Here is a 22530-nt window from a genome sequence, read left to right as displayed (position 1 = left end):
GATTTCAAAGTTGACTGAGGTAGATATTGATGTAGAGAGTGCTTTTGTGGATTATTGCCTGTTTGCTCAGTGAGCCCCGTATCCTACTTTTCTAAATGTCACTCAGATTCATTCCCTGGAAAGCTGATTTCTATAAACTATATAATCTAGGCAACTTTCCTCTTTGGGTTGAATCTAGATTTGAAAAATGTCAGGAGTTACTCAGAGAGAAATTTTTTGTGAAATTTAAGTCAGGCTAATTTCCTGGTAAGCTGTTTTCACGGTCACCCTGATTATCCTAAAGTGTACAGATCCTGACAGATTGCAGTTTTCCTTATATGTTTAGATACATGTTCCTTATCAGATATATGATTGCAAAGATTTTCTTTCATTGTGTGGTTTGCCTTTTTTTTCTCTGGACTTTTATTTTAGGTCCAGGAGTACATGTGCAGGTTTGTTAGATGAGTAAATTGCATGTCTCTGTGGTTTCATGCATGAATGACTCCATCACCCAAGTAGTGAGCGTACTACCCAACAGGTAGTTTTTCAACTTACTCCCCTTCCATTCTCCCCAATAGTCCCAAGCGTTTATTGTTTCCGTGTTTGTGTCCATGTGTACTCGGTGTTTAGCTCCTGATTCTAAGTGAGAACAGGCAGTATTTGATTTTCTGTGCCTGCGTTAGTTCTTAGGACAATGACCTCCAGCTCCATTCATGTGTATTTTGAAGCAGAAGCATTGAATTTTGATGAAGACCATGTTAGCTTGTTGTTTCCAAAATTGAGACTCTGTAAAGATTGTGGTGAATCTATAGATCAATTTAGTGAGTGTTGCCATCTTAACAATATTAAGTCTTTTGATCCATGAACATAGGATTTCTTTTCCATGTATTTAGATTTTTCCTTAATATTTTTCAACAGTTTTGTAATCTTCAGAGAGTAAGTTGTGCATTACTTTTGTTAAATATTTTCCTAAGTATTTTATTCTTTCTAATGCTCTTAAACATAAAATTGTAACTTCACTTTTGAATTGTTCATTTAAAGTGTCTAAAACTCAAATTGATTTTTGTTTATTAATCTTAAATCCTATAATCTTCCTGTACTTATTAGTATTAATTTTCTTCTAATGGTTTCTATGGAAATTTATATATACATACATATATAAGATAATATATAATTATGTGATCCTATGTATATACATATGTATGTATATATGATCTTGTGTGTGTATACAAGATCATATAACACATATATATTAATATATATTATGTGTGTGTATGTATATCTAAAATCTTGTGTGTGTGTGTGTGTGTGTGAGAATAGGGATAGTTTTCCTGCTTGCTTTCGAATCCGTTTGTCTTCCATTTCATTTTCTTGCCTAATTGCTCTAGCTAGAACTTCTGGTATAATGTCAAATAGAATTGAAAAGGGTGAGTATCATTACCTTGTACCTAATCTCAGGGGGGAAAGCTTCAGGCTTTCACCACTAACTATGATGTTAGCTGTGAATTTTCCATAGATGCTTTTTTTTCTCTTTTTTTTTCCTTTAAGTGGGAATAATTTTATTTTCTAACCTTCATCTTAGATTTAGGAAGTACATATGCAAGTTTGTTACCTGGGTATATTGCATGCTGCTAAGGTTTGGGGTATGAATGATGCCATTACCCAGGCACTAAACACAGTACACAATAGCTTTTCAACTCTTGCCCCCTTTACCTTCCCCCACTTTAGTAGTCCCCAGTGTCTATTACTGCCATCTTTATGCTGTGAGTAATCAATGTTTAGGTTCTACTTAAAAGGGGGAATATGCAGAATTTGGTTTCTGTTCTTGTGTAAATTTGCTTAGGATATGGCTTCCAGACAATGCTGTGAGGACTTGGTCACAAAGTCATTCCCAAGTCCAGAATAGTGTTTTCTAGGTTTTTATCTAGGATTCTTATAGTGTGAGGTTTTACCTTTGAATCTTGGATCAGTCTTGAGTTAAATTTTCTATGTGGCAAAAGGTAGGGATTCAGTTTTATTCTTCTGCACATGGCTAGTCAGCTATCCCTGCAACAATAATTGGATAGGTAGTCCTTTCTTTACTGTTATTGTCAGCTTTGTTGAAGATCAGGTGGTGGTAGGTATCTGGCTTTATTTCTGGTTCTCTATTCTGTTTCATTGGCCTATGTGTCTGTTTCCGTATCAGTACTATGCTGTTTTGGTTACTGTTGCCCTGTATTGTAGTCTGACGTTGGATATTGTGATGCCTCTGGCTTTGTTCTTTTTGCTTAGAATTTCTTTGGCTATTCAGGATCTGTTATGGTTCCATATGAATTTTACAATAACTTCTTATAGTTTTATGAAAAATTATGTTGATAGTTTGAAAAGAATAGCACTAAATTTGTAGGTTGCTTTGAGTAGTATGGCCGTTTTAGCAATATTGATTCTTCTAATCCATGAGCGTGTAATTGTTTTCCATTTATTTTTGGTATCGATGATTTCTTTTAGCAGTGTTTTGTAGTTCTCCCTGTAGAGATTTCTTACATCCTTGGTTAGAGATATTCTTAAGGATTCTTTGTGGCTAAATGGGATTGCATGATTGATTGGCTTTCATTTTGAATGTTATTGCTGTATGGAAATGCTGCTGATTTTTGTACGTTGATTTTGTATACTGAAACATTACTGAAGTTGCTTTTTAGTTCCAGGGGCCTTTTGGTGAAGCCTTAAGGATTTTCTAGGTATAGAATTATATCATCTGTGAAGAGAAATAATTTGACTTCTTCTTTTGCTGTTTGATACTTTTTATTTCATTCTCTTGCCTGATTTCTATGGTTAAGACTTTCCGTACTACAGTGAACAGGAGTGGTGAAAATGGGCATTCTTGTCTTGTTACAGCTCTCAAGGGGAAATGCTTCTTGTGTTTGCCTATTCAGTATAATGTTGGCTGTGGATTTGTCATAGAAGGCTCTTATTATTTTGAGGTATGTTCCTTTGATGCTTTGTTTCTTGACAGTTTTAATCATGAAGGGATGTTGGATTTTATTGAAAGTTTTCTCATCATCTATAGAAATGATCATAGGGTTTTCATTTTTAATGTTGTTTATGTGGTAAATCACATAAATTTACATATGTTGAACCAAACTTGCATTTCAGGAATCAAACCTATTTGATCATGGTGAATTAACTTTTTGATGTGTAATTGGATTCAGTTTGATACTCTTTTGTTGATAATTTTTATGTCTGTCTATGTTTATCAGTGATACTGGCCTGTACTTTTCTTTTCTGAATTGTGTTTTTGCAGAGTTTTGTAATCAGGGTGATGTAAGCTTCATAGAATTAGTGAGAAACCAGTTCCTCTTCCTCTATTGTTTGGAATAGTTTCAGTAGAATTGGTGCCCACACTTCTTTGTATATGTGGTAGAATTTAGTTTTGAATCTATCTGGTCAAGTTTTTTGGGTTTTTTTGATTGATTGATTTTTTTTATTACTGATTCAATTTCAGAACTCAATATTAGTCTGTTCAGGGTTTCAACTTATTCCTGATTCAATCTCGGGATAGTTTGTCTTTCTGGGAATGTATGCCTTTCCTCTAGATTTTCTAGTTTGTGTTCATAGAAGTGTTCATAAGAGTCTCTGAGGAACTTTTGTATTTCTGTGGGATTGGTGGTAATGTCACATTTGTCATTTCTGATTGTGCTTATTTGGATTTTCTTCTTTTTCTTTTTTCTTTTTGTTAAATTGAGGTAACAGTCCATCGATCTTATTCTTTCAAAAAACTGACTTTTAGTTATGTTGATTCTTCATGCAGACTTTTATGTGTCAATTTTGTTCAATGCCATCATGGTTTTAGTGATTCTCTTCTGTTAGTTTTGGGGTTAGTTTGTTCTTGTTAGATTATTAATTTGAGATATTTCTAACTTTTTGAGTTAAGCTTTTAATGCTATAAACTTTCCTCTTAACATTGCTTTTGCTGCATTCCAGAGATTTTGGTATGTTATTTCTATGTTTTCATTTATATTATAGACTTTTACAATTTTTATCTTAATTTTGTTGTTTACCCAGAAGTCATTCAGGGGCAAGATGTTTGATTTCCATTTAATTGTGTGGTTTTGATAGATCTTTTTGGTATTGATTTCTATTTTTATTCCCCTGTGATCTGAGGACATGGTTGGTATGATTTCAATTTTTAAAAAATTTATTGAGACTTGCTTCATAGCTTTGCATGTGGTTGATCTTGGAACATGTTCCTTGTGCAGATGAGAAGAATGTATATTCTGCGGCTGGTAGGTGGAGTATTCTGTAGATATCTGTTAGGTTCAATTAATCAAATGTCAAGTTTAAGTCCAGAATTTCTTTTAGTTTTCTGCCTCAATGATCTTTTTAATGCTGACAGTGGGGTGCTAAAGTCCCCCTACTATTATTGTGTGACTAAGCCTTTTTATAGGTGTAGAAGTACTTATTTTTTTAATCTGAATGCTCCAATGTTGGGTGCATATATATTTATGATAGTAAAGTCTTCCTGTTGAATGGAACCCTTTATCATTTTACCACGGTCTCCTTTTTCCCTTATTTACTGTTGTAGGTTTAAAGTTTGTTTTAGTTTGTTTTATCTGATACAAGTATAGCAATCCCTCCTCTTTTCTTGTTTTATGTTTGCTTAAACGCTTTACTTTGAGTCTGTGTGTTTCATTACATGTGAGATGGGTCTCTTAAAGACAGCAGAGTGATGGGTATTTTTTTTAATGCAACCTGACACTCTGTGCTTTTCAAGTAGGGCATTTAGAATATTTAATTTCAAGATTAATATTAATATGTGAAGTTTTGATCTTATCGTAAAGTTTTTCACTGGCTGCTTTGTGATTTCTACTGTGTGATTGCCTTATAGGATCTGTGGGTTATGCACTTCAGTGTGTTTTCTTTCTTTCTTTCTTTTATTATTATTATTATTTTTTTTGAGACAGAGTTTCACTTTGTTGTCCTGCTGGGGTGCAGTGGCTCAATCTTGGCTCACTGCAACCTTCACCTCCTGGGTTCAAGCAATTCTCATTCCTCAGCCTCCTGAGTAGCTGGAAATACAGGTGCCTACCACCTTGCCCAGCTGATTTTTTTGTATTTTAGTAGAAACAGGGTTTCACCATCTTTCCCAGGCTGGTCTCGAACTCCTGAGCTCAAGCAATCCGCCTATCTCAGTCTCCCGAAGTGCTCGGATTACACGCGTGAGCCACCATGACTGGCCATTTTCTTTTCAGTGTGTTTTCTTCTGTGGCAGGTACTGTTCTTTCATTTCTATGTTTAGAACTCCCTTAAGGTTCTCTTTTATGGCTTGTCTACTGGTTACAAATTCCCTTAATGCTTGCTTGTCTGGAAACAATTTTATTTCTCCTTCATGTATCATGTATGAAGCTTAGTTTGACAGCATATGGAATTTTAGTTTAAATTTTTTTCCTTTAAATATGCTGAGAATAGATTCCCAGTTGCTCCTGGCTTATAAGGTTTCTGCTAAGAAGCCTGATGTTAGCTGAATGGGGCTCTCTTTGTGTGCAATCTATCCTTTCTCTCGAGCTTCCTGTAAGATTATTGTTTTCAGCACTGACCTTGGATGGTATGGGGAGCATACACCTTGGTGATGTTCATATTATATAGTATTTCATTGGTGTTCTCTGCATTTCTTGTATCTGAATGTCTACCTCTACAGCAAGATCAGAGTATTTTTTTCAATTATTTCTTCAAATATGTTTTCCAGGTTGTGTGCTGTTTCTCCTTCTCTCTCAGGAATGCCAATAATTTATAGGTTTGATTACTTTACATAACACCATATTTCTCAAATACTTTATTTTTATTTTATTTCATTATTTTTTTTTGTGTGTGTGGAGTTTCACTTTTGCTGCCCAGGCTGGAGTGCAATGGCATGATCTTGGCTCACTGCAACCTCCGCCTCCAGGATTCAAGCAATTCTTTTGTCCCAGCCTCCTGAGGAGCTGGGATAACAGGCACATGCCACCAGGCCCAACTAATTTTTGTATCTTTAGTAGAGACGGTGTTTCATCATATGGTCAGGCTGGTCTCGAACTCCTGATCTCAGGTGATCCACTTCCCTTGGCCTCTCAAAGTGCTGGGATTACAGCCGTGAGCGACTGTGCCTGGCCTACTTTGTTGATTTTTAAGAAATTAGTTAGTCTTTATTTTTGTCTGACTGGGTTATTTAGAAACACTAGTCTTGCAACTCTGAAATTCCTTGTTCTGCTTGGTTCAGTCTTTTGGTAAAGCTTCCAGTTGTATTTTGAAATTCCGTATGTGAGTTGTTCAATTCCAGAAGCTCTGATTGATTTTTTAAGATGTTTATCTCTTCTGTAATTTCCTGTATTGCTTTAGATGTTTCTTTGTGTTGTTTTCCACCATGTCTTGGATCTCATTGAGCTTCCATGCAGTGTATGTTTTGAATTCATTATCTGTTATTTCTGAGATTCCATTTTGGTTAGGAACCCTTGCTGGAGAGCCAGCGAAATTCTTTGTGGTGTCGCTACATTCAGAATCCTCATGGTGCCAGAATTTTTACACTGGGTTCTTCTCATGGGAACATGATGACACTTCTACTTTTTGTAATTATTTTCATGTGGGTAAATTTTGAAGTTTTAAAAATTTTTCTTTCTTTCCCTATAATATTATTTTTATTCCCTCTTTATTTTCTCCCCCTACCAAGGGATGTGACTGTAGAGAATTCTGGGTAGGATCTTTTGGTTTTGCCTCTATAGCCCTATGGTTTTTTTGTTTTTGTTTTTGTTTTTTGGCAGCTGCATGGATGTTTTTTATGATGATGATTTTTTTTTTTAACCTGCATTCTTCTGTAATCTTGCATATAAGGCATGTAATTGCTAGGTTCAAAGGTCAGTTTTTCTCTTTCACTTTCTCTGCATCTGCTAGTCAGCAAATAAGTTAGATCAAGATTTGCTCAGTGGAATTTGTCATTTTGTGTAGTGGAAGAGAAAGGCAAAAATCCACACAAATACTCTGTGACCTAGTATCTCTCCACTACAACACTTATCAGAATACTGCATGGGCTGGAGAGAGGGAATTCATGTATTATTTTTTCTAAACCGTAAACTAAATAGTAAATCCATCCCATTTGAATATTATTTCCTTTGGACATTGTTTCTTTTAGTCAACAACCTCAAATGGAGACAGTGGGAGTAGTAGGATGTATCATACTAGGATCAAAAAATGAACCAACAACTACAATACACTTTAAAATCTCATACCCCCACCAAACAGTAAATATTTTAAATACTTTTCTGTGTTTAAAATATTATAGCATTCGATAGAGTATGCTTCAGATTTTACATAGCTGTATTCCTCAAAAAGTCCAGATGATCCCTGAGCTCCAATTTTGACATTACATTGGTATAATTTGAATTGCAAATAATTTTGCCACACAAAAAATACATGATGTATCAAGTAGCAAAAATATTTCAATTTTAATAATGGACAATTTTCATTGTTTTCAAAATTGTATAAGGGTTTTACCATTTATGAAAATATTTCGCTTGTGTGGTTACATCAAAAAGAATTTTGTGATCACTTTTTCTTTTCAAAAAATATGACACACCTGTGAAAGATCAAATACATCAGACATATTCAATTTTACTATTGATAAGAAATATTTTTTACTCTGTCACTTTCTACAAAGTCAAAAAGAATCATAAACTTAAGAGGAGGTGAAAGTCCTCTTAGAAATGTTATCTCAAATAATTGAAAGAGGACATGACATTTGAATAAATATGTTACTGTACTTCTCATTATGGCACATTTGTATGTATTGGATTATTACAATTAGCTTTTTGTTTTCATTTAGGTAGACACAATGCTGTTATCATTAATGTGCATATTCTCCAGGGACAGAAAAAGAATAACATATAATGATTTTTTTATTGTCAGGTGAAATATTGCAATGCAGCAACCAGATTACTTGGGTGAAAGTAACATATCCTTAGGAGAAAAAAACTTTTCTACAGCAAAAATCTTTCTCAGCAAAAACTTTTCTTTTTCTTTCTTTCATTTTTTTTTCTTTTTCTTTGTTTCTTTCATACCCTTTGTATTATTTCCTACACAAATGCAATTTTAAATGTTATATTTTTAAACTGGTAAAAAAAACAATTTCAAAAGACATTCTTATTTCTACCCATTACATGCTTAGGAAATAACATAATTCATTTTCTGTTATTCGTACCTCCAACAACAATGAAGAATAATTTTGAGCATTAAAATATAATTTTTTTCATTCATTTGTCTTTTATTTAAGTTCAATTGTTACAGTTTAGCTCTCACAATTGAGTTACTGCATCACCAGGCTTAACCAACTGGTCTTCACCGTGTTACTTAGAGGCTATATACACACCATCATCCTAAGATGTATTAAATTATCAGTCTTATTCACCAATATTAAAACTGGAAGGTAATATGAGATTGATTATTCTTATTAAGTGTGCTGTTTTGAAATAAGACAGGCATTCATAAAATTTCATTGAACAGTACTATACCAAAAGCTTATTTCATATTTTCTCATGAATCTTAATTTTATTTTCCCAAATGGACATTTGACATAGTAAAAGGAATAAAATATTTACATACATATATGATATAGATGATAAATATATAAATGATAAATATATATGACACACATATGATGTATGTATACATCATATATATGTACTATATATGTGTGCATATGCATTATATATGCATCATAGATGCGTTATTTTATATATATATGTGTGTGTGTATATATATGTGTGTATATATATAATTTTATCTACCTTCCCCAGTTTCTCCAAAAGTCAAACTGATGATATAAACTGGGCACTGATTTCTAAGAGGCTGTGCAATGCAGGCCCTTTATAAGACAAGTGTCAGGGAAGCAACTCAAAATAGTTTCAGCCAAACAAGAAACATAATGGGTCACAAAACTGAGGACATGGGTGATTTTGCTTTAATAAGATGGATTAAGAGACTGTATGGAATATTGCAGACACTCTTACTATCTTTAATCTGTGCTATTCCTGAATTCTCATTGCCCCATTTAAGAGACCAATAAGAGGGTGCAGCTTGGATGAGGGTAAAGTGACTGCAGGCCTCTCCAGACACCTTTTTGAAGGGAGATGCGGCTACCAGATGCCCTGCTTTCCTTACTGTGTGGCATCATAGACATGTTATGGTTGTTTTTAAATTGTATATGAATGCAATCGTAGACATTGTTTTGTCTTTTTCCTAAATAATATGTTTGTTAAATGGACCTATGCTCTTGCATAGAGTATCTATGTTAATTGTTACTCCTATAGGCTTGTATTAGTCTGTTCTCATGCTGCTGATAAAAACCTACCCGAGACTGGGCAATTTACAAAATAAAGACACTTAATGAACTTACAGTTCCACATGGCTCTGGAGGCCTCAAAAGTATGGCGGAAGGCAAAGAGGAGCATATCACGTCTTACATGGAACTTCCTCTTATAGAACCATCAAATCTTGTGAGACTTATTCACTATCATGAGAATAGCACAGAAAAGACCTGACCCCATAATTCAATTACCTCCCACCAGGTCCCTCCCACAACAGTGGGAATTCAAGATGAGATTTGGGTGGGTACACAGACAAACCATATCATTCCACCCCACCCCCTCCCAAATCTCATGCCATCACATTTCAAAACCAATTATGCCTTCCCAATAGTACCCCAAAGTCTTATCTCATTTCAGCTTTAACTCAAAAGTCCATAGTCCAATGTCTCATCTGAGACAGGGCAAGTCCCTTCAGCCTATGAGCCTGTAAAATCAAAAGCAAGTTAGTTACTTCCTAGATACAATGTGGGTACAGGCATTGTGTAAATACATCCATTTCAAATGGGAGAAATTGACCAAAAAAGTGGGGCTGCAAGCCACATGCAAGTTTGAAATCCAGCAGGGCAGTGAAATATTAAGGCTCCAAAATGGTCTCCTTTGACTCGGTGTCTCACATCCAGGTCATGCTGATGCAAGAGATGAGTTCCCATGGTCTTGGGCAGCTCCACCCCTGTAGTTTTGTAAGGTACAGTCTCCTTCTCAGCTGCTTTCATGGGCTGGTGTTGAGTGTTGGTGCTTTTCCAGACGCACGTTGCAAGCTGTCGTTGGATCTACTATTCCAGAGTCTGGAGGATGGTGGCCTCTCACAGCTCCACCAGGCAATGCCGCAGTAGAGATTCTGTGTGAAGGGCTCCCACCCCACATTTCCCTTTCACACTGACTTAGCACGGGTTCTCCATGAAGGCCCCATCCTTGCTGCAAAATTTCTGCCTGGGCATCCAGGCATTTCCATATATCTTCTGAAATCTAGGTGGAGGTTCCCAAACCCCAATTCTTGACTTCTGTGCACTCGCAGGCTCAACACCATCTGGAAGCTGCCAAGGCTTGGGACTTGCACTCTCTGAAGCCATGGCCCATGCTCTACATTGGCCTCTTTCAGCCATGGCTGCAGCAGCTGGGATGCAGGGCACCAGGTCCCTAGGTTGTACACAGCATACAGACCCTGGGCCTGGCCCAAGAAACCATTTTTTCCTCCTAGGCCTTTGAGTCTGTGATGGGAGGGGCTGCCATGAAGACCTCTGACATGCCCTTGAGACATTTTCCCCATTGTCTTCGGGATTCACATTTGGCTCCTTGTTACTTACACAAATTTTTGCAGGCAGCTTGAACTTTCTCCTTAGAAAATGGGATTTTCTTTTCTAGTACATCTTCAGGCTGAAGAATTTCCAAAATTTTATGTTCTGACTCCCTTACAAAACTGAATGCCTTTAACAGGACCCAAGTTACCTCTTGAATATTTTGCTGCTTAGAAATTTCTTCTGGAAGGTACCCTAAATCATCTCTCTCAAGTTTAAAGTTTCATAAATATCTAGTATGGGGCAACATGCCACCAGTCTCCTTGGTATAACATAACAAGATTCACCTTTGCTCCAGTTCCCAGCAAGTTCTTCATCTCCATCTGAGATCAGCTCAGCCTAGATTTCATTGCCAATATCGTTATCAACATTTTGGTGAAAGCCATTTCGCAAGTTTCTAGAGAGTTCCAGTTTCTCACATTTTCCTGTCTTCTTCTGAGCCCTCCAAACTGTTCCAACTTCTACCTGTTATGCAGTTCCAAAGTCCCTTCCCATTTTTGGGTATCTTTTCAGCAGTGCCCCACTCTATTGGTACCAGTTTACTGTATTAGTCTGTTCTCACACTGCTGATAAAGACATACCCAAGACTGAGCAATTTACAAAAGAAAGAGGTTTATTAGACTTACAGTTCCACATGGATTGGGAGGCCTCACAATTACGGTGGAAGGCAAGGAGGAGCAAGTCTCATTCTACATGGATGGCAGCAGGCAAAGAGAAAGCTTGTTCAGGGAAACTCCCTCTTATATAACCATCAGATCTTGTAAGACTTATTGATTATCATGAGAACAATATGGGAAAGACCTGCCTTCATGATTCAGTTACCTCCTACAAGTTCCATCCCACAATATGTGGGAATTCAAGATGAGATTTGGGTGGGGACACAGACAAACCATATCAAATATCAATGCTATAACATTATATTAATATTCTGTATTACATTTATGCATTTCAGTTTGATATATTATGTAGTTCCCAGATTTAGGATGTTATGAAAAACATTGTTATTAATATAGCATTACTTTTTTCGGTGCTGTGTGGTAAACATGAAGACATCCCACCTAGGTCACTCTTCAAGGAAGACATCTATGTAGCGCTTGGAAAGCACCTATTCACAGGCAGTAGGTGATTGAATGAGTGCATAAAGGGGGATTGCCAGACGCTTATAAAACCATCAGATCTCATGAAACTCACTCATTATCATGAGAACAGCATAGGGGAAACTGACCTCTTGATTCCGTTACCTCACCTGGTCCTGCCCTTGACATGTGGGGATTACAATTCAAGGTGAGATTTGGGTGGAAACACGGAGCTGAACCATATCATATAGAATCTTTTGGATTATTTTTATTCATATTATTTTGAATGAGGAAGCACCTTCATGATGTTTATGAATATATTATATATTGAATTTTTGGGGGTTTTTTGTGTTGTGCTATCTTAGATCACTGGCACAAATTTGAACAGAAGTAGTGAATATGGGTAACAATGTATTTGTAATAATTCATGATAGTTTTCTGTATACATGCATTAAAAAGGACTTTTTTTAAATTTGCTTTGCTTTTAAAAGTTAGTATTTGTTAAATTTCATCAAATATTTGAATACATCTATAAAGACAGTCATACATATTTAATTTCCTATGTGATGATGCAGAAAGATTAATGTTAATTCTACATTGTCTTTGCATTCATGATTTATAAAACAGACATCTGTAATTTAATACTAATCTTATTTGTTTCTGGATTTTTATTTACAAATGTTTCATTTAATTTGTTTTTATGTATATACATAAACTCTATGTTCTTGTCAGATTTTGTTATCATGGTTCTGCTGGCTTCACAAAAATACTTTTATAATACTTTCCCTGTTTCTTCACTTTAGAATAATATGTGTAGAGTTGCTATTATTTTGGCCTTAGCTATTAGGAAAAAATCACCGATAAGGTAATCTGTTTGTGGGATTTTTTTGGGGAAAAATAATGGTTCAATTTCTTTAACTGGCATAATATAAGGTACAAGTAATTTTAAGTTGCCACACAATAAAAGGAACACAGAACATAGGCGAGATGCAAACTGTGACAGCATCATTTGCTTATCGGCTTCCTAAACTCTGGCTTCACTGAGCATGTCATTCCTCTAGACTTAGTGGCTCATGCCTGTAATCTCAGCATTTTGGGAAGCTTAGGCAGGCAGATTGCTTGAGCCTTGCAGTTTGAGACCAGCCTGGGAAACATGGTTAAATCTTGTCTCTACTGAAATAAAAGAATAAATAAATAAATATAGAAAAATTAGCCAGACATGCTGGCATGCACATGGAGTCTCAGCTACTTAGGAGGCTGAGGATTGCTTGAGTTCAGGAGGCGGAAGTTGTAGTGAGCCAAGATCGCACCACTTCACTCCACCCTTGGTGAAAGAGATAGACTCTGTCTCAAAAAAAAAAAAAAAAGTCTAATTTTTCTGTTCTTTTGCTTATCAGATACCAAGAATTAGAATTGAGAATATTTGTAGGATTTTAAAACGAAAATGTGATATAGTTAGTGAGTTGAATGATATCTTCTCAACACATATGTTCGCCTGAAACCTCTTATTTAGAATGAGTGTTTGCAGATGAAATGAAGGATCTGAAGAAGAGTTCATCCAAGATTTAACCAGACCCTAAATCTAATGATGAGTTTCCTCACAATAGACAGAAAAGAAGACACAAAGATACACAGAGAATGAGTGAATGTGAAGATGGAGGCAGAAATTGTAGCAATGTGTCTCAGTCAGGGAACGCTACAGATTTCAGGAAACTACCAGAAACTAGGAGAGAGGCATGCACAGACTCTCCCTCAAAGCCACCAGGAGAAAGTCATTCTTATTTTAGGAGGCATCTAACCTCCTGAACTTGGAGATAATGAATTTCTTTTGTCTTAAGTCACAAAGCTTTTGGTAATTTGTTATAGTGGCCCTAGGAAACTAAAACATGACCCTTCATGTATAGACGATAAAAGACAAAGTAACTTTAAGGTTCTACGATATTGAAAAATGTGATTAGTTTTTTTTCCACCTAGTTGTCTCTTGACAAATCCCTGAAAGCATTATATCTGTTCTTTCCTTCCACAGAGAAACTATTTGCTTTGGAGGAGAGTTTGTTTTCTTACGAAGGAAAATAATCCATTGAACATGTAAGCCTCTGATCCTTATTTTTAATCCACAGGAGAATCAGAAGATGATTTTGCCATGACTAACACCCTGCCGATGAAAGAAACAAATACCTCTTAAATTCTTATATTCTGTCTTTAAACAATTGAAATGCCTTTGACAATTGACCTGTACCGCAAAGTCTGTTTTCCACTCTTGATTCTATCGATCAGTAAACAAAGCCAGAGCCAGACTCTGTGCCTTTTCTTGCTTATAATATAATCAATATAATAATATAATTATTATAATAATATAATTATTATCAATATAATCCTTGACCGTTTGGAAAATAAAATAATTGTGAGGACTGAAATGATTTTTAATAGGTAATTCACCAGTTTTAAAATTTTCATTTTATAGAATAGTCTTGGCTTCAGGCACATAGAAAACTTGTTTGATTATTCAAGTTACATATTATAATTAGTTATTTTTGTTTAAATGAGCCTGGTAAATTCTGTTTAATTATTTTTTAAAACATGGCCTGGAATTAAATCTTCTCTGTTTCAGAATACCTTCTCTTTATTATCTCAGAGTAGCATTAGAGCGTTTGATCATTCTGACTGTTTGTAATGCATAAATGATGAGTCCAGTGATGGCTTGTACACTTTTATTAACTGAAATTACATGGACCTGATAGAAAAACCAATGAACCTAATGAAGTCTATGATATTTTGAATATATTTTGTACAATCAAGTGCATGTGTATATGTTCATTTTGCTGGTCCAAGGGGTATCCGAACCTCAAAAGGCAAAGAATCCCATTAATACTAAATGCAACTTGAGAACAGAAGCATAATCTTTGTTACTGAGATTTCAGTTGGAGCATCCCACAGCGTCAGACTTTGCTAAGCTCAAATAAGAGAAGATATCCCAAGATAATTGAGAGCATATATCCTAGAGCCAGAAAATTGTTATTCTACATTTATACACCCTATCATCATCTCTACCTCTACCATGATAGTAATACTCTGAATTCTGGAATTATGTTGATGGGAAGTACTTAAATCACACATTTTCCTGGTGTATCGTGGTACATGCACTTTGCATCAGTCTTTAAATCTTCTATTTTTCAAACGGTTGTAGTTCTGAAATGGGAATCCTGTAACCTGTTTGGTAAATGTTATAGTTACTAACTTGCACAACTAGTAAATATGGACAATGCAAATGTCAAAATAAAAATTGATAACACAAATTCTATAAAGTCAAAGAGAATCAGAGAAGATATAGGATACAACTATTTCCTATGTCCTTGAGAGCAAAATGCCCTCATTCATCACAAATACTTGAAGTACATTATTCACCACTAATATTGAAGTACCAATGTGAGGTAAAATTTGTGGTTTGAGAAAAAGCAAATAACAAAAACAATGAAACAATCTTTGGATGTATATGCACCTCTCTTGGTCTGTTTCATGCTATCATAATTGAACACTGAAGACTGAGTAATTTAGAATAAACAGACATTTATTGGTTTACAGTTCTGGAGGCTGGAGTCTATTATCCAGGTGCTGGCACCTGTGAGGGCCTTTTTGCTGCATCATCAAATGGCGGAAGGTGAGAAAGCTAGAAGCGCAAGAGGGGGATGAATTTCCCCATTTATAATGGCACAAATCCAACCATGACGATGGAGACTTCATGGCCTATCACCTCTTGAAGGTCTCACCTCTTAATACTGTTAAATGGCGATTAAATTTCGAAATGAATTTTGAAGGAGAAAAACTTTCAAATCATAGCAGTGTGCCCTTACAAATAATAATTGCACATGTTCTTATTTAGTATTCATAAGGCCCTCACTCTATATCCTACAGCTGCCTTTTCTATATATGGCAATGTGAAGGTAAGGGTGTGGGAGGAAATAATTTGTTGTCTATGAAGCTTGAAAGGTTTAGAAAAATACTTTTCAAGCAAAGAAATAATACAATGGCATAAAAATAATAATTAAAAATTTAAAGATTACACAAGGACAACCACCACCACAAACATGTAATACCTGTAGGCTACGCCATTATTTTTTACTTTGCTAATGGGAAATTAGATATATTTTATGCAAAGAACTAAGTATTCAAACACAATATGAGAGAAAAACTAAAATGTTTTTAATTGTTGAATTTGTCCATATTGTACAAATTCAACATGGTTGGTTATGATTTCTGAAAAGTAGGGCTCTGAATAATAAGCATTGCCTAGTATTCACAGTAATATACATTTGCTAGACTCAAGAGTCTAGCATAGTTCCTGTAAATAGCATTTCTCCCCTTCAAAGAAAGAGTTACCATGCTGTATGAAAATCGTGTGATCCTTTAACTTCTCTCTGCATTGAAGTAATTAAGATTGATTTGAGAGTGAGTGTGGTGACATGCTGCACTTGCATGGTTATTCATTGGATAATGCTAGAGCAAAGCCCATAAGGCATCATTTATCTATTTTTTATTTTTTAATGTTTTATTATTATACTTTAAGTTCTAGGGTACATGTGCATAACGTGCAGGTTTGTTACATATGTATAATTGTGCCATGTTGGTGTGCTGCACCCATCAACTCGTCAGCACCCGTCAACTTGTCTTTTACATCAGGTATAACTGCCAATGCAATCCCTCCCCCATCCTCCCTTCCCTTAATAGGGCCCAGTGTGTTATGTTCCCCTTCCCAAGTCCAAGTGGTCTCATTGTTCAGTTCCCACCTATGAGTGAGAACATGCGGTGTTTGGTTTTCTGTTCTTGAGATAGTTTGCTGAGAATGATGATTTCCACCTGCATCCATGTCCCTACAAAGAACATGAACTCATCCTTTTTTATGGCTGCAGAGTATTCCATGGTGTATATGTGCCGCATTTTCTTAATCCAGTCTGTCACTGATGGACATTTGGGTTGATTCCAAGTCTTTGCTATTGTGAATAGTGCCGCAATGAACATACGTGTGCATGTGTCTTTATAGCAGCATGATTTATAGTCCTTTGGGTATATACCCAGTAATGGGATGGCTGGGTCATATGGTACTTCTAGTTCTAGATCCTTGAGGAATCGCCATACTGTTTTCCATAATGGTTGAACTAGTTTACAATCCCACCAACAGTGTAAAAGTGTTCCTATTTCTCCACATCCTCTCCAGCACCTGTTGTTTCCTGACTTTTTAATGATTGCCCTTCTAACTGGTGTGAGATGGTATCTCATTGTGGTTTTGATTTGCATTTCTCTGATGGCCAGTGATGACGAGCATTTTTTCATGTGTCTGTTGGCTGTATGCATGTCTTCATTTGAGAAATGTCTGTTCATATCCTTTGCCCACTTTTTGATGGGGTTATTTGTTTTTTTCTTATAAATTTGTTTGAGTTCTTTGTAGGTTCTGGATATTAGCCCTTTGTCAGATGAGTAGATTGCAAAAATTTTCTCCAATTCTGTAGGTTGCTTGTTCATTCTGATGGTAGTTTCCTTTGCTGTGCAGAAGCTCTTTAGTTTAATTAGATCCCATTTGTCAATTTTGGCTTTTGTTGTATAAGGCATCTTTTAAGGACAAGGAGCTCCACATAGGCAGACGAGCTATTTCTATAGGACATTATTTTGCTTTCTAAATTCAAGAGAAATATTTTAAGAAAGTGACATTTTGTTTCTCTCTTGAGCACTTACCATGTTCAATGAAATAAACCACTGTTTGTTTCTATTGCTTACTATCTTCCTATGAGTTCTTGCATGAAAAAGAGCTGAGATTTGCCTAGTTTGAAATTTTAATTGTGAATATAATTGTTTTCCTACTCTGCTAATTCTAACTAAATTGTGATGAGTCAAAATCATTTTAAATTGAGAATATGGAGGTTGCATTATTTTTTGTAGAAAATGAATCCACAGAGGACATGTAAATCCTATGAATTCCAGCTTGTTAGGAATTGCTTACAAAGTGGAAAGACTATAGAGTCAGTAATACTTAGCAATGATTACAAATTTCAGATGGTTTATGCTAATTTCCATTATTTATATAAATGTCTCTATCTGGGCACATGGACAGTTGGAATCCTTGTAAGTCATAATTATTTGCTGCAATTCATAGGTGGGTGTTCACATCAAGTGTTTTTTTCCTGTTTCAGTGAACTTCCTCAGAACTTATTTATATGATTAAAAATAATCTGGTTCTGAGTTCTCTTGAAATGGTTTATTGTTTTTCTCTCCAATATAAGTGTAATATGCAGCCATCAGCCATCCCTAAGAAACTAAAATTGTTTCATTTTTTATGTGCTAACAGAGGACAAAGGCAGCACAGGCCATGTCTGTCTTCAGTTGGATGTACAATTGGTAGGGTAACAATAGACTGCTCTTGAGGTAAGCAGTAAGAATAAGAAATTAAATCAAAAGTCATTTTGCTTAATATACTACAACAATGGAGAATTTTTTTTTAATATGAAGGTTACTTAATTTTCCAGAGTAACTCTATTGCATCCAGTGGTGTAATTCACAATTCATAAGGATGAAGCGAAGTTACCTATGACCTATTACATAACGTATAAACCTCTTCTTACAGAGAATGATGTGTCTACGAGGAATAAAAGTGAGGCATTACATTTTATTTTCTTCAAAATTAAATATTAACAACTTTCTTAACCTGATCATGGGAAAAGTAAGCTGCTACCACCCATTCCAATCTATATGTAGTACTTTTATTTAAGAATTATAACTAATGATTCAAGAACTAACTTAAGTCCTATTTTATTTACAATGGTTCCTGAATGTAAGAACACCTACTGCATTTGCTCTATATCCATGTAGGACCTAATTAGAAAGCTGGGCTCCATATAGAAAAACCAATGAATATTTTTTGATTGATAAGTGTCCAAAATGACAGAGTTTTCCATCTGTAACCATACAAACATGCATTTTATTTTGAACTATCATTTTGTTATAATTATTTATGATTTTTTTGGCAAAACCAACAAAATAGTACATTGTTCTTAAAGATAAAGGAACATATGCTAAAACACAGGTATATTATACATGTTTACCTAAAGTACTGTAGGGTTGTTTTCACATTGAAAAACACATTTGTCTGTATACTTTGGAAAATCAAACTGATCCAATATAATTACCTTAAGTCTTTAAACAAAAAATTATTTAGAAATGTATGCAACTAACAAATGGAAGAACATTCCATGCTTATGGATAGGAAGAATCAATATCATGAAAATGGCCATACTGCCCAAGGTAATTTATAGATTCAATGCCATCCACATCAAGCTACCAATGACTTTCTTCACAGAATTGGAAAAAAACTACTTTAAAGTTCATATGGAACCAAAAGAGAGCCCACATTGCCAAGATAATCCTAAGCCAAAAGAACAAAGCTGGAGGCATCACACTACCTGACTTCAAACTATACTACAAGGCTACAGTAACCAAAACAGCATGGTACTGGTACCAAAACAGAGATATACACCAATGGAACAGAACAGAAGTCTCAGAAATAACACCACACATCTACAACCATCTGATCTTTGACAAACCTGATAAAAACAAGAAATGGGGAAAGGATTCCCTATTTAATAAATTATGCTGGGAAAACTGGCTAGTCATATGTAGAAAGCTGAAACTGGATCCCTTCCTTACACCTTATACAAAAATTAATTCAAGATGGATTAAAGACTTAAATGTTAGACCTGAAACCATAAAACTCTAGAAGAAAACCTAGGCAATACCATTCAGGACCTAGGCATGGGCAAAGACTTCATGACTTATGACAACAAAAGCCAAAATAGACAAATGGGATCTAATTAAACTAAAGAGCTTCTGCACAGCAAAGGAAACTACCATCAGAGTGAACAGGCAACCTACAGAATGGGAGAAAAATTTTGCAATCTATCCATCTGACAAAGGGCTAATATCTAGAATCTACAAAGAACTTAAACAAATTTACAAGAAAAAGTCAAACAACCCCATCAAAAAGTGGGTGAGGATATGAACAGACACTTCTCAAAAGAAGACATTTATGCAGGAAACAGACACATGAAAAAATGCTCATCATCGCTGGTCGTCAGAGAAATGCAAATCAAAGCCACAGTGAGATACTTTCTCATATCAGTTAGAATGGAGATCATTAAAAAGTCAGGAAACAACAGGTGCTGGAGAAGATGTGGAGAAATAGGAACACTTTTACACTGTTGGTGGGAGCGTAAAATAGCTCAACCATTGTGGAAGACAGTATGGCGATTCCTCAAGGATCTAGAACTAGAAATATCATTTGACCCAGTGATTCCATTACTGGGTATATAACCAAATGATTATAAATCATGCTGCTATAAAGACACATGCACACGTATGTTTATCACAGCACTATTCGCAATAGCAAAGACTTGGAAATGACCCAAATGTCCATCAACGATAGACTGGATTAAGAAAATGTGGCACATATGCACCATGGAATACTATGCAGTCATAAAAAAAAGGGATGAGTTCATGTCCTTTGTAGGGACATGGATGAAGCTGGAAACCATCATTCTGAGCAAACTATCACAAGGACAGAAAACCAAACACCACATGTTCTCAATCGTATGTGGGAATTGAACAATGAGAACACTTGGACACAGGGTGAGGAACATGACATACTGGGGTCTGTTTTGGGGTGGGAGGAGGGGTAGAGATAGCTTTAGGAGAAATACCTAATGTAAATAACAGGTTAATGTGTGCAGCACACCAACATGGCACATGTATACATATGTAACAAAACTGCACATTGTACGCATGTACCCTAGAACTTAAAGTATAATTAAAAAAAAAGAAATATATGCAACTTTGAATAAAGCAAGAACATTTAATTCTGAGTTAATGTAACTATGTTAATGCTCAATGTTTTTACATTTAAGTGAATAAAAATTTTCCTACAAAAGTGTAAAACAATTTAAATTTACATACACCTCTAACATTTGTGAGGCTCAGGGAATGAGTATAAGTGAAGATGTCTACATTACATGCCAAAAATTTAAGGTTATAAACCAAGCTAAGAAACAATTAAATAAAATATGCATGTCCTCCTACCTTAACAAATGAGACTTCAGTGTTGAAATGGAAAAATGTATATAAAGTTATCTGTGCATGTTACTGCTAGACAACTATCAAAAATAATTGGATGTAAATTTTAATGCCCATGGTTCTACTGATAGCCAACAATGTGGTGGAGGATGTAATTTATAAATCATTTTATATTTATAGTAAGCATAATTTTTCTTGCCTTCTTCTCCACATAAGCAATAATTAGGTTATTAAATTTAGGCTGTTTTCACATGTTTTCTTCTATCTATAGCACATATATGAGTGCTTAGACTACAATTGTATTCAGTTGTATTAGAGGTATACAATATTGTCCTAAAATACAAATGGAATGAAATATTTTTAAAAATATAAGAAACAATGTACACTTTTATAAAAGCCAATATTCTTATAAAATACCTAAATTAATATTAAAATGTAATAAAATAAAACTAATTTTAACCAAATATAATTGAATGCTTTTGTAAAACAAAACTACAATTTCACCCCCAAAGTCTCTCTGATTTTCAACATAAGTTATTGGCATCAAGCTTTACACATTTTACATGTAAAATTATATATACATAGATTTCAGAGAGTCATAAATTGTTGAAAATTATGTATGTTCCTTACTCTCTAATTCCTACAGGTGATGCATTAATTTTTGAATAATGATACAACTAAAATTATAGTAATAAAGAGATTCAAGATACCCATGTTAGCATTATTAGATGGTACTACTTAACAAAATATATCTTTCATTGGTGCAATTTCAGTGGAAGGAAATGACAATTATTATTATTTTTTCTTCCTTCCTAGTTGCTTCTGCCACTAATATCCTCCTCACACTTTGAATCAATATCCTTCTCTAAAGTCTGTAGGGGCACAAACCACACAAATTCACAGAATCTAGATGAGATCATCTCTTTTTTTTTTCTGGAAGACACAGGTCAATATAAGAGGGGAAAAAAAAATCCTGTGGGATGGGACAGTGTGAAACACGACTTTTTTTTTTTTTTTTTTTTTTTTTTTTTTTTTTTTTTTTTTTTGAGACAGAGCCTTGCTCTGTTGCCCAGGCTATAGTGCAGTGGCACGATCTTTGCTCACTGCAACCTCCACCTCTCGGATTCAAGCAATACTCTTGCCTCAGCCTCCCAAGTAGCTGGGACTACAGGTGTGTGCCACCACACCCGGCTAATTTTTTTGGTTTTTATATTTTTAGTAGAGACGGGGCTTTTACCATGTTAGCTAGGATGTTCTCTATTTCCTGACCTCGTGATCTGCCCACCTCAGCCTCCCGTAGTGCTGGGATTACAGGCGTGAGCCACTGTGCCCGGCCATGATATATGTTTTTAGGGCTAAAGTCACTCTGTGTCAGTGTTGCATGTTAGACACCTAGTGAGAGACTGTGCTTGATAAATGTATTTTTTGAGTTTGTGATATATAGAACCTTTGAAACTTGAAATCCAAGGCTGAGGTACTTCTTGCTTAGGTTTAAATAATTATTAATTACGTGTATTTTAGTGAGCAAACGTTGAACAGAGGGACACTGGATTTTTACTCAGGTTTCTATAGGTGATTAGGATTCACTAACATGGTAAACAAAGAATAAACATATGTTAGAAATGTTCTTAGTATCTTCAAAACTAGCTTTAATGGGATAAGGACTCACTCCAGAAAACATAGCAGTGGCAAGTCAATTTT

The 22530-nt window shown here is 35.3% G+C and overlaps 1 long non-coding RNA gene across 1 annotated transcript in view; it reads left to right on the top strand.

Moving 5' to 3' along the window:
• LOC105489511 (uncharacterized) overlaps positions 1 to 13901 on the top strand; it is a 45941-nt gene extending 32040 nt beyond the window's left edge. The window contains exon 3 of the long non-coding RNA XR_011624358.1: positions 13745 to 13901. This is a non-coding gene — a long non-coding RNA (uncharacterized lncRNA). The remainder of the gene's footprint in view (positions 1 to 13744) is intronic.
• Positions 13902 to 22530: the final 8629 nt, after the last annotated feature.

This window comes from Macaca nemestrina, chromosome 6 (assembly GCF_043159975.1).
Source record: "Macaca nemestrina isolate mMacNem1 chromosome 6, mMacNem.hap1, whole genome shotgun sequence".
Classification (NCBI taxonomy): domain Eukaryota; kingdom Metazoa; phylum Chordata; class Mammalia; order Primates; family Cercopithecidae; genus Macaca; species Macaca nemestrina.
This window is presented reverse-complemented; position numbering and strand designations above follow the sequence as displayed.